The sequence below is a fragment of the Oncorhynchus keta genome, chromosome 1, assembly GCF_023373465.1.
Source record: "Oncorhynchus keta strain PuntledgeMale-10-30-2019 chromosome 1, Oket_V2, whole genome shotgun sequence".
Classification (NCBI taxonomy): Eukaryota; Metazoa; Chordata; class Actinopteri; order Salmoniformes; family Salmonidae; genus Oncorhynchus; species Oncorhynchus keta.
In genome coordinates, this window is record NC_068421.1 from 84,338,429 (window position 1) to 84,350,928 (window position 12,500).

Consider the following 12,500-nt stretch of genomic DNA (forward strand, 5'->3'; position numbering starts at 1 on the left):
GACAGAGAGACAGAGAGACAGAGAGAGACAGAGAGACAGAGAGAGACAGAGAGACAGAGAGACAGAGAGACAGAGAGACAGAGAGACAGAGAGACAAATAGACAGAGTGATACAGAGAGATACAGAGAGACAGAGATACAGAGAGACAAAGAGACAGAGAGAGACAGAGAGATACAGAGAGAGAGAGACAAAGAGACAGAGAGACAGAGAGTGAGAGAGAGACAGAGACATAGATTTTTTCCCCCATGCCAATAAAGCCCTTAAATTGAATTGAATTGAATTGAGAGGCAGACATAGAGAGAGAGGCCTACAGTATGTGTATAAGGTAATGAGAGAACAAAATGTGTGAAAATAGAGAGAAAAAGACATTAACGTGTGTATAAGACAAAAATGATTGAAAAGAACAGAGAAAAAATCCTCCCTGCCCTCTCTGTTTCCTGTCATAACTGTTTTGTTCCATTTTAATAAGAGGGCTTTGCTCTTTCTCCATTCATCTTCTCTGGCTGCTCCTCTCTGCTCTCTGACCCTGCTCCCTGACCCTGCTCCCTGACCCCTGCTCCCTGACCCTGCTCCCTGCTCCCTGACCCTGCTCTCTGACCCTGCTCCCTGCTCTCTGACCCTGCTCCCTGACCCTGCTCCCTGCTCCCTGACCCTGCTCCCTGACCCTGCTCCCTGCTCCCTGACCCTGCTCTCTGACCCTGCTCCCTGCTCCCTGACCCTGCTCCCTGACCCCTGCTCCCTGACCCTGCTCCCTGCTCCCTGACCCTGCTCCCTGACCCTGCTCCCTGCTCCCTGACCCTGCTCCCTGACCCTGCTCCCTGCTCCCTGACCCTGCTCCCTGACCCTGCTCCCTGCTCCCTGACCCTGCTCTCTGACCCTGCTCCCTGCTCCCTGACCCTGCTCTCTGACCCTGCTCCCTGCTCCCTGCTCCCTGACCCTGCTCCCTGCTCTCTGACCCTGCTCTCTGACCCTGCTCCCTGCTCCCTGACCCTGCTCTCTGACCCTGCTCCCTGCTCCCTGACCCTGCTCTCTGACCCTGCTCCCTGCTCTCTGACCCTGCTCCCTGACCCTGCTCCCTGACCCTGCTCCCTGACCCTGCTCCCTGCTCTCTGACCCTGCTCCCTGACCCTGCTCCCTCCTCTGACCCTGCTCTCTGACCCTGCTCCCTGCTCTCTGACCCTGCTCTCTGACCCTGCTCCCTGCTCTCTGACCCTGCTCTCTGACCCTGCTCCCTGCTCTCTGACCCTGCTCTCTGACCCTGCTCCCTGACCCTGCTCCCTGCTCTCTGACCCTGCTCTCTGACCCTGCTCCCTGACCCTGCTCCCTGACCCTGCTCCCTGCTCTCTGACCCTGCTCCCTGACCCTGCTCCCTGCTCTCTGACCCTGCTCTCTGACCCTACTCCCTGCTCTCTGACCCTGCTCCCTGACCCTGCTACCTGACCCTGCTCCCTGACCCTGCTCTCTGGCCTCTGACCCTGCTCTCTGACCCTGCTCCCTGACCCTGCTCTCTGCTCCCTGACCCTGCTACCTGACCCTGCTCCCTGCTCCCTGACCCTGCTCTCTGACCCTGCTCTCTGACCCTGCTCTCTGACCCTGCTCCCTGACCCTGCTCCCTGACCCTGCTCCCTGCTCCCTGACCCTGCTCTCTGACCCTGCTCTCTGACCCTGCTCTCTGACCCTGCTCCCTGACCCTGCTCCCTGACCCTGCTCCCTGCTCCCTGACCCTGCTCTCTGACCCTGCTCTCTGACCCTGCTCCCTGACCCTGCTCCCTGCTCCCTGACCCTGCTCTCTGACCCTGCTCTCTGACCCTGCTCCCTGACCCTGCTACCTGACCCTGCTCTCTGCTCCCTGACCCTGCTCTCTGACCCTGCTCTCTGACCCTACTCCCTGCTCTCTGACCCTGCTCCCTGACCCTGCTCCCTGACCCTGCTCTCTGACCCTGCTCTCTGACCCTGCTCCCTGCTCCCTGACCCTGCTCCCTGACCCTGCTCCCTGCTCCCTGCTCCCTGCTCTCTGACCCTGCACCCTGCTCCCTGCTCTCTGACCCTGCTCCCTGACCCTGCTCTCTGACCCTGCTCTCCGACCCTGCTCCTTGCTCCCCGACCCTGCTCTCTGACCCTGCTCCCTGCTCCCCGACCCTGCTCTCTGACACTGCTCTCTGACCCTGCTCTCCGACCCTGCTCCTTGCTCCCTGACCCTGCTCTCTGACTCCCTGCTCACTGCCTCATTGCCTCACTGCTCCCTGCCTCACTGCCTCACTGCTCCCTGCCTCACTGCTCCCTGCTCCCTGACCCTGCTCCCTGCCTCCCTGCTCCCTGCCTTCCTGCCTCCCTGCTCCCTGCCTCCCTGCTCCCTGCTTCCCTGCCTCCCTGCTCCCTGCTCCCTGCCTCACTGCTCCCTGCCTCCCTGCATCCCTGCTCCCTGAGTCCCTGCTCCCTGCTCCCTGACCCTGCTCCCTGCCTCCCTGCTCCCTGCCTCCCTGCATCCCTGCTCCCTGCTCCCTGCTCCCTGCCTCCCTGCCTCCCTGCTCCCTGCTCCCTGCTTCACTGCTCCCTGACCCTGCTCCCTGCCTCCCTGCCTCCCTGACCCTGCTCCCTGCCTCCCTGCGTCCCTGACCCTGCTCCCTGCCTCCCTGCTCCCTGCTTCACTGCTCCCTGCCTCCCTGCCTCCCTGACCCTGCTCCCTGCCTCCCTGCCTCCCTGACCCTGCTCCCTGCCTCCCTGATCCCTGACCCTGCCTCCCTTTACCCTTTACCCTGCCTACCTGCCTCCCTTTACCCTGCCTCCCTGCGTCCTTTCTCCCTGACCCTGCTCCCTGCCTCCCTGCTCCCTGCTCCATGCCTCCCTGCTCCCTGCCTCCCTGCTCCCTGCTTCCCTGCCTCCCTGCTCCCTGCCTCACTGCTCCCTGCCTCCCTGCATCCCTGCTCCCTGCGTCCCTGCTCCCTGCTCCCTGACCCTGCTCCCTGCCTCACTGCTCCCTGCCTCCCTGCATCCCTGCTCCCTGCTCCCTGCTCCCTGCCTCCCTGCTCCCTGCTCCCTGCTTCACTGCTCCCTGACCCTGCTCCCTGCCTCCCTGCCTCCCTGACCCTGCTCCCTGCCTCCCTGCTCCCTGCTTCACTGCTCCCTGACCCTGCTCCCTGCCTCCCTGATCCCTGACCCTGCCTCCCTTTACCCTTTACCCTGCCTACCTGCCTCCCTTTACCCTGCCTCCCTGCGTCCTTTCTCCCTGCTCCCTGCCTCCCTGCGTCCTTTCTCCCTGCTCCCTGCCTCCCTGCCTCCCTGCGTCCTTTCTCCCTGCTCCCTGCCTCCCTGCGTCCTTTCTCCCTGCTCCCTGCCTCCCTGCCTCCCTGCCTCCCTGCGTCCTTGCTCCATGCTCTCTGCTCCCTGCCTCACTGCTTCCCTCCCTGCCTGTACTGTATGTTGAATACAGACACAGCAAGAGAGAAAACAGATTGAATTCCCTAGGGGGAAAAAACATTGTTATTGTCCCTGAACCTCTGTAGAGAAACAGGGGACAGAAACAGTGAACAATACAGACAACAGGAGCAAAAAGAGGGAGACAGACAACAGGAGGAGGAGACAGACAAGAGGAGGAGGAGACAGACAAGAGGAGGGGGAGACAGACAACATGAGGGGGAGACAGACAAGAGGAGGAGGAGACAGACAAGAGGAGGGGGAGACAGACAAGAGGAGGGGGAGACAGACAACATGAGGGGGAGACAGACAAGAGGAGGAGGAGACAGACAAGAGGAGGGGGAGACAGACAAGAGGAGGGGGAGACAGACAACATGAGGGGGAGACAGACAAGAGGAGGAGGAGACAGACAAGAGGAGGGGGAGACAGACAAGAGGAGGGGGAGACAGACAACATGAGGGGGAGACAGACAAGAGGAGGAGGAGACAGACAAGAGGAGGGGGAGACAGACAACATGAGGGGGAGACAGACAAGAGGAGGAGGAGACAGACAAGAGGAGGAGGAGACAGACAAGAGGAGGGGGAGACAGACAACATGAGGGGAGACAGACAAGAGGAGGAGGAGACAGACAAGAGGAGAGGGAAACAGACAAGAGGAGGGGGAGACAGACAACATGAGGGGGAGACAGACAAGAGGAGGAGGAGACAGACAAGAGGAGGGGGAGACAGACAAGAGGAGGGGGAGACAGACAACATGAGGGGGAGACAGACAAGAGGAGGAGGAGACAGACAAGAGGAGGGGGAGACAGACAAGAGGAGGGGGAGACAGACAACATGAGGGGGACAGACAAGAGGAGGAGGAGACAGACAAGAGGAGGGGGAGACAGACAAGAGGAGGGGGAGACAGACAAGAGGAGGGGGAGACAGACAAGAGGAGGGGGAGACAGACAAGAGGAGGGGGAGACAGACAACAGGAGGGGGAGACAGACAAGAGGAGGAGGAGACAGACAAGAGGAGGGGGAGACAGACAAGAGGAGGGGGAGACAGACAACAGGAGGGGGAGACAGACAAGAGGAGGGGGAGACAGACAACATGAGGGGGAGACAGACAAGAGGAGGGGGAGACAGACACCAGGAGGGGAGACATACAACATGAGGGGGAGACATACAACATGAGGGGGAGACAGACAAGAGGAGGGGGAGACAGACAACAGGAGGGGGAGACAGACAACAGGAGGGGGAGACATACAACATGAGGGGGAGACAGACAAGAGGAGGGGGAGACAGACAAGAGGAGGGGGAGACAGACAACAGGAGGGGGAGACAGACAACAGGAGGGGGAGACAGACAAGAGGAGGGGGAGACAGACAAGAGGAGGGGAGACAGACAACAGGAGGGGGAGACATACAACATGAGGGGAGACAGACAAGAGGAGGGGGAGACAGACAACAGGAGGGGAGACATACAACATGAGGGGAGACATACAACATGAGGGGAGACAGACAAGAGGAGGGGGAGACAGACAACAGGAGGGGGAGACAGACAACAGGAGGGGGAGACAGACAAGAGGAGGGGGAGACAGACAACAGGAGGGGGAGACATACAACAGGAGGGAGGAGACAGACAACAGGAGGGGGAGAGACAACAGGAGGGAGGAGACAGACAACATGAGGGGGAGACAGACTACAGGAGGGGGAGACAGACAACAGGAGGGGGAGACAGACAACAGGAGGGGGAGACATACAACAGGAGGGAGGAGACAGACAACAGGATGGGGAGACAGACAACAGGAGGGAGGAGACAGACAACATGAGGGGGAGACATACAACAAGAGGGAGGAGACAGACAACATGAGGGGGAGACAGACAACAGGAGGGGGAGACATACAACATGAGGGGGAGACAGACAAGAGGAGGGGGAGACAGACAAGAGGAGGGGGAGACAGACAACAGGAGGGGGAGACAGACAAGAGGAGGGGGAGACAGACAAGAGGAGGGGGAGACAGACAACAGGAGGGGGAGACAGACAACAGGAGGGGGAGACATACAACATGAGGGGGAGACAGACAAGAGGAGGGGGAGACAGACAACAGGAGGGGGAGACAGACAACAGGAGGGGGAGACAGACAACAGGAGGGGGAGACATACAACATGAGGGGGAGACAGACAAGAGGAGGGGGAGACAGACAAGAGGAGGGGGAGACAGACAACAGGAGGGGGAGACAGACAACAGGAGGGGGAGACAGACAAGAGGAGGGGGAGACAGACAAGAGGAGGGGGAGACAGACAACAGGAGGGGGAGACATACAACATGAGGGGGAGACAGACAAGAGGAGGGGGAGACAGACAACAGGAGGGGGAGACATACAACATGAGGGGGAGACATACAACATGAGGGGGAGACAGACAAGAGGAGGGGGAGACAGACAACAGGAGGGGGAGACAGACAACAGGAGGGGGAGACAGACAAGAGGAGGGGGAGACAGACAACAGGAGGGGGAGACATACAACAGGAGGGAGGAGACAGACAACAGGAGGGGGAGAGACAACAGGAGGGAGGAGACAGACAACATGAGGGGGAGACAGACAACAGGAGGGGGAGACAGACAACAGGAGGGGGAGACAGACAACAGGAGGGGGAGACATACAACAGGAGGGAGGAGACAGACAACAGGATGGGGAGACAGACAACAGGAGGGAGGAGACAGACAACATGAGGGGGAGACATACAACAAGAGGGAGGAGACAGACAACATGAGGGGGAGACAGACAAGAGGAGGGAGGAGACATACAACATGAGGGGGAGACAGACAAGAGGATGGGGAGACAGACAACAAGAGCAAAAAGAGGGAGACAGACAAAAGGAGGGGGAGACAGAAATCAGGAGGTGGAGACAGACAACAGGAGGGGGAGACAGACAAGAGGAGGGGGAGACAGACAACATGAGGGGGAGACAGACAAGAGGAGGGGGAGACAGACAAGAGGAGGGGGAGACAGACAAGAGGAGGGGGAGACATACAACATGAGGGGGAGACAGACAAGAGGAGGGGGAGACAGACAAGAGGAGGACATACAACATGAGGGGGAGACAGACAAGAGGAGGGGGAGACAGACAAGAGGAGGGGGAGACAGACAAGAGGAGGGGGAGACATACAATAGGAGGGGGAGACAGACAAGAGGAGGGGGAGACATACAACATGAGGGGGAGACAGACAAGAGGAGGGGGAGACAGACAACAGGAGGGGAGACAGACAAGAGGAGGGGAGACAGACAACAGGAGGGGGAGACAGACAACAGGAGGGAGGAGACAGACAACAGGAGGGAGACAGACAACAGGAGGGAGACAGACAACAGGAGGGGAGACAGACAACATGAGGGGAGACAGACAACAGGAGGGAGGAGACAGACAACAGGAGGGGGAGACAGACAACAGGAGGGGAGACAGACAACAGGAGGGGGAGACAGACAACAGGAGGGGGAGACAGACAACAGGAGGGGGAGACAGACAAGAGGAGGGGGAGACAGACAACAGGAGGGGGAGACAGACAACAGGAGGGAGGAGACAGACAACAGGAGGGGGAGACAGACAACAGGAGGGGGGGACAGACAACAGGAGGGGGAGACAGACAACAGGAGGGGGAGACAGACAACAGGAGGGAGGAGACAGACAACAGGACGGGGAGACAGACAACAGGAGGGGGAGACAGACAACAGGAGGGGGAGACAGACAAGAGGAGGGGAGACAGACAACAGGAGGGGGAGACAGACAACAGGAGGGAGGAGACAGACAACATGAGGGGGAGACAGACAAGAGGAGGGGGAGACATACAACAAGAGGGAGGAGACAGACAACATGAGGGGGAGACATACAACAAGAGGGAGGAGACAGACAACAGGAGGGGGAGACAGACAACAGGAGGGGGAGACAGACAAGAGGAGGGGGAGACAGACAAAAGGAGGGGGAGACAGACAACAGGAGGGGGAGACAGACAAGAGGAGGGGGAGACAGACAACAGGAGGGGGAGACAGACAACAGGAGGGAGGAGACAGACAACAGGAGGGGGAGACAGACAACAGGAGGGGGAGACAGACAACAGGAGGGGGAGACAGACAACAGGAGGGGGAGACAGACAACAGGAGGGGGAGACAGACAACAGGAGGGAGGAGACAGACAACAGGAGGGAGGAGACAGACAACAGGAGGGAGGAGACAGACAGAGTCATTTGGGAGGTCACAGAAGGCTAGTTTGTGTGTGTCATGTTCTAACACCTGTCAGTCATAGGTCAACAAGGATCACTCTTTCTCCACCCCTACCCTCCCGCTCTCTCTTTCTCTCTTTCTCACTCTCTCTTTCACGCTCCCTCCCTCCCTCCCTCCCTCCCTCCCTCCCTCCCTATAGTTCAGTGTTTCCATTAGCCTGTGTGTCTCAGGAGCAGTTTAGCTCAAAGGCGTCCGTCACAATGTAAACAGCCCTTTCCCTCTGCCGGCCTTATCAGCTCTTCACACTCAGCCCTTCCTCGGGATGTCTGTCCAGACATGGCCCGGCTCGGCACAATCACACCCACCTCACCACTCCAGACAGGGAGTGAGAGCTGGTCTAACACACCCCCTGAGAGCTGGTCTGACACACCCACTGAGAGCTGGTCTGACACACCCCCTGAGAGCTGGTCTGACACACCCCCTGAGAGCTGGTCTGACACACCACCTGAGAGCTGGCTGATGTGTGGATATGGATATATGACAAATCCTGGCTAGATCACTAAATCAAACAGGAACCAGGGAAATTAATTTCTGTGAGTGTGTGTCCCTCTCTGTGAGTGTGTGTCCCTCTCAGGGGGTTTGTGTGTCCCTCTCAGGGGGTGTGTGTCCCTCTCTGTGAGTGTGTGTCCCTCTCAGGGGGTTTGTGTCCCTCTCTGTGAGTGTGTGTCCCTCTCAGGGGGTTTGTGTGTCCCTCTCTGTGAGTGTGTGTCCCTCTCTGTGAGTGTGTCCCTCTCTGTGAGTGTGTCCCTCTCTGTGAGTGTGTGTCCCTCTCTGTGAGTGTGTCCCTCTCTGTGAGTGTGTGTCCCTCTCAGGGGGTTTGTGTGTCCCTCTCTGTGAGTGTGTGTCCCTCTCTGTGAGTGTGTGTCCCTCTCAGGGGTTTGTGTGTCCCTCTCTGTGAGTGTGTGTCCCTCTCTGTGAGTGTGTGTCCCTCTCTGTGAGTGTGTGTCCCTCTCTGTGAGTGTGTGTCCCTCTCTGTGAGTGTGTGTCCCTCTCAGGGGGTTTGTGTCCCTCTCTGTGAGTGTGTGTCCCTCTCTCAGAGTGTGTGTGTGTCCCTCTCTGTGAGTGTGTGTGTGTCCCTCTCAGGGGTTTGTGTGTCCCTCTCAGGGGGTTTGTGTGTCCCTCTCAGGGGGTTTGTGTGTCCCTCTCTGTGAGTGTGTGTCCCTCTCTGTGAGTGTGTGTCCCTCTCTGAGAGTGTGTGTCCCTCTCTGAGAGTGTGTGTCCCTCTCTGAGAGTGTGTGTCCCTCTCTGAGAGTGTGTGTCCCTCTCTGTGAGTGTGTGTGTGTCCCTCTCAGGGGGTGTGCAGACTTTGTAATAAAGTGGCTTGGTAATAGTGCCACAGTCTCTGGGGTCTGCTCCAGTCCCGCCCGAAGAATTAATGCAGAGGGAGATAAGAGATAGGGCTGTTTAAACTGTGTGTGTGTGTGTGTGTGTGTGTGTGTGTGTGTGTGTGTGTGTGTGTGTGTGTGTGTGTGTGTGTGTGTGTGTGTGTGTGTGTGTGTGTGTGTGTGTGTGAGAGCTGTGTTTGATGGATGGTGTTTAAACATTGACTCCTTGCCCTACCCTACCACTAATGATTGGACTGGTGAGAGTTGGGAGTTCAACACGGGGGTGGCTATATTTCCCAGGACCGGATAGAGAGAGGACGTAGAGATGGTGAGAGTGTGTGGACAGCAGACAGCCTTGTGTAGAGGTCACTTTACAGGGAGAGATTCATTCATACCAGAGCAGCTCTTAGATCACACAGACAGACACACACACACAGACACACACACACACACACACACACACACACACACACACACACACAGAGAGAGACACACACACACACACAGACACACACACACACACACACACACACACACACACACACACACACACACACACACACACACACACACACACACACACACACACACACACACACACACACACACACACACACACACAGAGAGAGAGACACACACACACATAGACACAGACAGACACACACACAGAGACACAGACACACAGGCAGACACAAACACACACACACACACGCACACACACACACACAGAGACACCGACAGACACAGAGACACAGCCAGACACAGTGTAGCAGTGTTGTTTGGATTGTGTGTTTCTAGGTATTATTCTTTGTTGGTCTCATTTTTTTCTGGGCTCAAAAGGTGACCACTCATAGTGCTCATTGATGTAGAGGGTGACCAATCATAGAGCTCATTGCTGTAGGTAGGGAGAGGGTGACCACTCATAGTGCTCATTGATGTAGAGGGTGACCAATCATAGAGCTCATTGCTGTAGGTAGGGAGAGGGTGACCAATCATAGAGCTCATTGCTGTAGAGGGTGACCAATCATAGAGCTCATTGCTGTAGGTAGGCAGAGGGTGACCAATCATAGAGCTCATTGCTGTAGGTAGGGAGAGGGTGACCAATCATAGAGCTCATTGCTGTAGGTAGGGAGAGGGTGATCAATCATAGAGCTCATTGCTGTAGGTAGGCAGAGGGTGACCAATCATAGAGCTCATTGCTGTAGGTAGGCAGAGGGTGACCAATCATAGAGCTCATTGCTGTAGGTAGGCAGAGGGTGACCAATCATAGAGCCAATACACAGAGCAGCTGCCTGACTATCGCTTCCTTTCCTCTCTTCTCCTCTCCTCTCAGCACCAACCTCCTTTCTTTTCCTCCCTTCTCTTTTTTTGGTGCTGGATTGAAGTTGAGAGGGAGGGAAGGCGGCAGTAGCGCGTGCAGACGGCAGAGAGGAAAGGACGAAAGGAAGAGGGGAATAGACGAGAAAAGCTGGCTGCACAGCAGGTGAGAGGAATCCCCTCTCTCTCTCTGACTCATCCTCCTCTTTTTTTCTTCTCTCCTTCTCTCTGTGACTCTCCTCTGTTTATATCTGTTTCCATCTGTTTTCTGTCTGCCTCCTTTTGTCGCCCTGTCTGTTTTCTCTCTCTATGCTCCTCTCTATTTATGCTGTCAGCCTCCCTTTTTCCTTCCCTCCCGTCTTTCTTTACCCTCTCCTCTCCTCTTCTCTCCCCCTCTCCTCATCTCCTCTCCTCTCCCCCTCTTCTCTCCCCCTTTCCTCTCTTTTCCCCTCTCCTATTTTCTCCACCCTCTCCCCTCCTCATCTCCTCTCCTCTCCCCCTCTCCTCTCTTTTCCCCTCTCCTCTCACCCTATTTTTTCCACCCTCTCCTCTCCTCTCCCCCTCTCCTCTGCCCCTCTCCTCTCCCCCTCTTTTCTCCCCTTCTCCTCTCTTTTCCCCCTTATCTCTTCTCCCCCTCTCCTCTCCCCCTCTCCTCTCCTCTCCTCTCCTCTCCTCTCCTCTCCTCTCCTCTCCTCTCCTCTCCTCTCCTCTCCTCTCCCTCTCCTCTCCTCCTCCTCTCCTCTCCTCTCCTCTCCTCTCCTCTCCTCTCCCCCTCTTCCTCTCCTCCCCCTCTCCTCTCCTCTCCTCTCCTCTCCTCTCTCCCTCTCCTCTCCTCTCCTCTCCTCTCCTCTCCTCTCCTCTCCTCTCCTCTCCTCTCCTCTCCCTCTCTCTGCGGACTACATGGGGGCGTGATGCTCGAAGCAGTAGAGGTGAGAGATATATGTGCCTCCTATGTTTTACGAGAGAGCGTCTGCATGTGTGTGTCTGGTTTGCTGTGTATGGAGCCAGGCTGCTGTGTTAACAGAGCGGTAACTCGTTCCAGTGTGTTTCTACTTCCCTTGTTAGCAGTTGCTGCTGCTGCATTGCAGGAGAAACAAGCAGACTCTGAGCTCATGTTCCACTAATACACATGGAGGGAAATGAACAATGTGTCTACCCTTACTGGAAACCGGCCAACTAATTTCCCTCTCTCTGTGTGTGTGAGTAGGAGGGTGTGCACCTATCTGTGTGTGCATATGTGTGTGGGCAGTGTCCGCCCACGTGTGTGTGCATGTACGTGTAAGTGTGTGTGGGGTAACAGGGTTCTGTAGCTGTCACCGTAATAAGATCAATAGTGTGTACGGGGTGTGCTGCTAGTACTGTTACTACTGCTGCTACTACTGCTACTACTTCTGCTACTACTGCTACTAGTATTGCTAGTACTGCTACTACTGCTGCTAGTACTGCTACTACTGCTGCTAGTACTGCTACTACTGCTACTATTGCTGCTAGTACTGCTACTACTGCTATTACTGCTGCTAGTACTGCTACTACTGCTGCTAGTACTGCTACTACTGCTACTACTGCTGCTAGTACTGCTACTACTGCTAGTACTACTGCTACTACTGCTAGTACTACTGCTACTACTGCTGCTAGTATTGCTAGTACTGCTACTACTGCTATTACTGCTGCTAGTACTGCAGCAGTAGTAGCAGCATTAGCAGTATCAGTAGTAGCAGTACTAGTAGCAGTAGTAGCAGTACTAGCAGCAGTAGTAGCAGTACTAGCAGCAGTAGTAGCAGTACTAGCAGTACTAGCAGCAGTCATAGCAGTACTACTACTGCTACTACTGCTACTAGTACTGCTACTACTACTGCTACTACTGGTACTACTACCACTGCTGCTACTACTACTACTGCTACTACTGATACTACTGATACTGCTAATGCTTCTACTACTGCTGCTACTGCTAATAGTGCTGCTACTACTGATACTGCTAATGCTGCTACTACTGCTGCTACTGCTACTACTACTTCTACTACTACTACCACTACTACTACTGCTACTACTACTACTACTGCTACTGCTACTGCTACTGCTACTACCACTACTACTGCTACTACTACTACTACTGCTACTGCTGTTACAGCTGTTACTGCTACTGCTACTACTACTACTACTGCTACTGCTACTTACTACAACTACTAC

The 12,500-nt window shown here is 56.2% G+C and overlaps 1 protein-coding gene across 10 annotated transcripts in view; it reads left to right on the forward strand.

Annotated features, from left to right (window-relative positions):
- Nucleotides 1-12,500, forward strand: part of kank4 (KN motif and ankyrin repeat domains 4) — a 167,591-nt gene that overhangs the window by 70,323 nt on the left and 84,768 nt on the right. For 9 of the 10 annotated variants that reach the window (XM_052462776.1, XM_052462765.1, XM_052462784.1 and 6 more), the window contains exon 2: nt 10,382-10,479. The exons of the other annotated variant lie outside the window; for it this stretch is intronic. The gene's annotated coding sequence lies outside the window, so the exon portion shown is untranslated. The remainder of the gene's footprint in view (nt 1-10,381; nt 10,480-12,500) is intronic. 10 annotated transcript variants of the gene reach the window in all.